Genomic DNA, 5000 nt, shown 5'->3' with positions numbered 1-5000 from the left:
TTGCTTGTAGGTATTTCAAGCTGCCCGCTCCGGTTTTGATAAAGTACAACACTTTATTTTCTAGTGAAGCACATACACATGTAAATGCATTCATCAGCTAGTCCAATGGATTAAGTTGTTTCCTAACAAAGGACTCTTAGGTCAAAAGGGAGCATCATAATTCAGTTTGAGAAAAGAAAGGATATGCAAAGATGAAGTTGGGGTTCCTGTTTTCATATCTAACCTCCTGAAGTTGCTAAAAATAAATATACAAATTACGTGAAAGAATGTTGCTGATCATCATAAAAAAGATAAACAAACACCAGCCTCTTTAAAAACCTCCAAAGTTACGACTTTCAGCGAACACACACACACGCACGCACGCACATACACACACACACACACACACGCACACACACACACACACACAAACGGTGAACACAGCACGGGGTCCTTACGCAGCACGGGGTCCTTACGCAGCACGGGGTCCTTACGCAGCACGGGGTCCTTACGCAGCACAGGGTCCTTACGCTACATTAAAACCAATTTAGTTTTCCAGCTGAAATGGTAAGAGTTGAAAGGAAGAGAGGATTATGAAACGCAGTTCCTTTGAGCTTAAGAGCAGAAATCAGCTTCTGATGTCGAAGCCGGCTAAAGCACTGAGGACTGAGATGTAACTTGCTTGCTTGCTTATGGTTGTCCATCGAATCCGATGATGACGTCCACTTCTATCGGTGAGTTCTTTGGTGGCTGAATATCCCGATCCTGGACCCACACATCTTCAACACGCTGTAAGGTCCGGGTACTTCACCATGGTCAGAGGTGGGTAGTGCCATAGGGGGTGCGCACTTCCCAGTAGCACTATCTTCACCACGATGAGATAAACCCGGTGGCGTGGGTAACCCATGACGACCAGTCCCCCATCCTGGCTGCAGGAGGCTGCCGGGTCCTTGGTTTTTTAAGGCCCCCGCCAGTGCATTGTTTTTCTGTCAGGGTATGCTCCCTTAGCCTTTGCTTACCCAGAAGGCAGCAGGGCAATTTACCCATAGTTGGGGCAGGGGTTGACGGGCGTCAGGGCATGTCCACACGACGGTGGGCCTATACGCCGCGTCTCTGGGGCTCCCTGCTGCTCCGAGATCCCCTCCAGTTTAGCCTGGGTCCGCAAGGACCCAGTTACCATGTGTGGCCACGGGGAGGCACTGCAGGAGTCTAGGTGGTGTAGAGGCTGTGTACCAGCAGGAGGAGACTTACACACTCGGCTCCTCTTTTCACCCCCCGAGGGGGCTAGCTGAGCAGAAAGAGTAGCAAGCAGAAAGCGGCATGCAACATGCACTATCTACAAACATCTCTATTCTACTGCGCTACTGCACTAGACGCGTCACATGCACCCTGTGTGAGATGTAACACACACACACACACACACACACACACACACACACACACACACACACACACACACACACAGAGGATGCATCTGATTGCTTTGCTGATTTCCCGCCGCTCATCGGTCTTTAATTGATCCGACATGTTGACTTATTGGCAGGCTCAGATACTCGACGGCTGGTCCGTGGTTATTGGTCTGTGTGTTAGGTCAACAAGAGAAAGGTCACATGTGACATGAGCACCTGCTTAGAAGGAAGACGTGAGAGCAAAGGTTTGATGTGCTGTTTGGTTCCTGTGACTTTAAAACTTCCAAAAACATTGTCTAATCAGCGTTAACATTCTTGAAAACATGCTTCAATTCAAGGGATGTGTCTCAATGAGATTCCCTTTATATATATATATTAGGGCTGTCAAACGATTAACATTTTTAATCAGATTAATCACAGCTTAAAAATTAATTAATCATGATTAATCACCATTCGAACTATGTTTCAGCGCAGTTCTCCAGTGATGGGGGGAGTCTCCCTCCGCAGCCGGTTGGCGTAGTTTTGGCACAGTTCCGTTGTACAGACCGACGTTAACAGCAGCCTGTCTGTGCACACGGAGACCGACTCTGTCGTCCGGTGATCTAACCGCCTTCTGGAAAAGCTTCACAAGTACGTCGGTACGCAAATGCGCTTTGTGACACAAGTGACGGTACGCATTTCAGATTAAACCATAACCTGCGTACCAGTTATGTGCACCCCTGTACCAGAGCCATATTATTACTATTATATGGCTCTGCCCTGTACTACAGCAAGAGTATTCTCCGTCGGGACTTCCTGCAACAACACCACGCCGTTATCAAAGATGTTCTATTGAGAAGACGATCACTACGTGACAAAAGTTTTCAAAACCGTGGCTACTGAAATCAATCTTACTAACTGCTGTCTGTGCAATTTACTCCGCGAGTTGGCAGACTTTATTTTGCTTACTTTAACATCATTGTCTCATGGTGGGGCTAAGCCATTTCTTGGTATGGGTGTAGCCTACCCCAGCCATACCCTGGCGCTGCCACTGGTGGTATGGGGCGGGCCATTCTGCACATGCGTTAAATGCGTTAAATATTTTAACGCAATTAATTCAAAAAATTAATTACCGCCGTTAACGCGATAATTTTGACAGCACTAATATATATATATATATATATATATATATATATATATATATATATATAAAGGATAGCTCATATATTTTTAAGATTATGAAACAGTTTCTAATTCAACGTGTCTATTTACACCTTCATCAAAAGTTCCAGATCTGTTTGTGGTATCACGACGGGTTATCACTTCAATACTTTTCTATATCATTATTTTTACAACAACCATTATGTTTACACATGCAGCTGTGCTGTTGGTCCTTACACACCAAACTGACACCAAAGAACACGTCCCGACGGAACGTCGCCTCACGTCTCCTGCGTCTCTGCGTCTTGGCATGTGTCGCACTGGAACACACCACAAAGACTTCAGCCGACGGCCAAGAAGCACGTACGAACTGCGCATGCGTGAGTGGCAATAACTCTCCTTACCAGCAGGCGGCGGTAGTGTGTATTCATCATTCAAAAGAGGCAACAACCGGAAGACAGACTGCGTGATACACCGAGAGAAGAAGAACAGACTGCGTGATATAAACAAACAACAAATAGCGTGCGCGTTCCATCTTCACTCTACAGCGAGAAGCTCACGGGGCTTTCCCGAACCTGCGTCGAGAGCTGGAGTTCAATGAAACCTCAGGTTTGCCTTCTTAATAGTTTGTTTGGGTCCATCACTTCCATTTCGCTTCTCATGCTCTGATTCGCTAAGGTGAACAGCCAATCAGAGTGATTTATTTAGCCGACGGAAAGGCCAAAAGGTGTCGACACGGCTGAAAAGACACAACGGTGCGGGACACACCAAGACACACCAATCTGAGGAGGGCAACACGACTCTCATCGACGGCCCGACATCTATCGACGCCGAAAATGGGCTCGGTGTGTAAGGACCTTAAACCTAAATGGCCACACCAAGGCTTACAAACTAATAGAAATATAGAAATACATACAAGAATAAATGCATTTTTTAAACTTAGCGTAACTCATTATCAATATTCATGGCTTGATTTCCATTGAATGATACGAGATGAAGTGATAGTGTCTCTGCTTCTGGTTGTGAATCATTTCTCTTATTAAAGAGAGACAGAGAGAGAAAAATAGAGTACGGTGAAAATGAGAGATGAAAAACAGATCAAAGACGCTCCTGAGACACACACACACACACACACACACACACACACACACACACACACCCTTTGCTCCCATTTCCTCTGAATATTGTATAATGTATTGATCACGCGGTTCATTACGGTTGCCGACGTCTAAATTGTCGAAGGTGGATATCAATGTTAGTCGACTCAGGAACAGTTCTGTCGTTGGAACCGAGCCACAGTCAGAAAATGAAGCTAAATTAAGCAATTCATAACGCTTGAGGATACATGTCCAAATACTGGGTTCATGTTTCCAGAAGATCGCATCACAGTTGTTGCCGTTGAGTGTTTAATGTAATGTATCCACTTATCTTTCCCCCGAGGCACTTAAAGCTCTTACCAGCAGAAGAGGGCTCTAATTCTTTGCCTTAAATATTTGAACTGCACGAACGCCGGCCTCATTCCTCTTGTCAGACACGATGTAATGCAACCAGGCGTGTGCTCTGCATGCAGGCAGCCAATCACAGCCCTGAGATCGACTTTGCAGATGTTTCACTGTACGGGTGTTTTGACTTGTTCTACATGTTTGTAGATGTTTTTATATTTATCACATCAACATGTGTCCCCTCTTCTCCATGTCTCTTCCACATCAACATGTGTCCCCTCTTCTTCATGTCTCTTCTCCATCAACATGTGTCCCCTCTTCTTCATGTCTCTTCTACATCAACATGTGTCCCCTCTTCTCCACGTCTCTTCTACATCAACATGTGTCCCCTCTTCTCCATGTCTCTTCCACATCAACATGTGTCCCCTCTTCTCCATGTCTCTTCTACATCAACATGTGTCCCCTCTTCTTCATGTCTCTTCTACATCAACATGTGTCCCCTCTTCTCCATGTCTCTCCTACATCAACATGTGTCCCCTCTTCTCCATGTCTCTTCTACATCAACATGTGTTCCCTCTTCTTCATGTCTCTTCTACATCAACATGTGTCCCCTCTTCTTCATGTCTCTCCTACATCAACATGTGTCCCCTCTTCTCCATGTCTCTTCTGCATCAACATGTGTCCCCTCTTTTTCATGTCTCTTCTACATCAACATGTGTCCCCTCTTTTTCATGTCTCTTCTACATCAACATGTGTCCCCTCTTCTTCATGTCTCTTCTACATCAACATGTGTCCCCTCTTCTCCATGTCTCTTCTACATCGACATGTGTCCCCTCTTCTCCATGTCTCTTCTACATCAACATGTGTCCCCTCTTCTTCATGTCTCTTCTACATCGACATGTGTCCCCTCTTCTCCATGTCTCTTCTACATCAACATGTGTCCCCTCTTCTTCATGTCTCTTCTACATCAACATGTGTCCCCTCTTCTTCATGTCTCTTCTACATCAACATGTGTCCCCTCTTCTTCATG

General features: G+C 45.5%; 1 protein-coding gene across 1 annotated transcript in view; it reads left to right on the top strand.

The window, feature by feature from the left end:
* LOC117440041 (tripartite motif-containing protein 67) overlaps positions 1-5000 on the top strand; it is an 82604-nt gene that overhangs the window by 55167 nt on the left and 22437 nt on the right. The window lies entirely within an intron of this gene.

The sequence above is a fragment of the Pseudochaenichthys georgianus genome, chromosome 24, assembly GCF_902827115.2.
Source record: "Pseudochaenichthys georgianus chromosome 24, fPseGeo1.2, whole genome shotgun sequence".
In the NCBI taxonomy this organism is placed as follows: domain Eukaryota; kingdom Metazoa; phylum Chordata; class Actinopteri; order Perciformes; family Channichthyidae; genus Pseudochaenichthys; species Pseudochaenichthys georgianus.
Note: the sequence above shows the minus strand (reverse complement) of the source record. Positions and strands in the feature narration are given on the sequence as shown.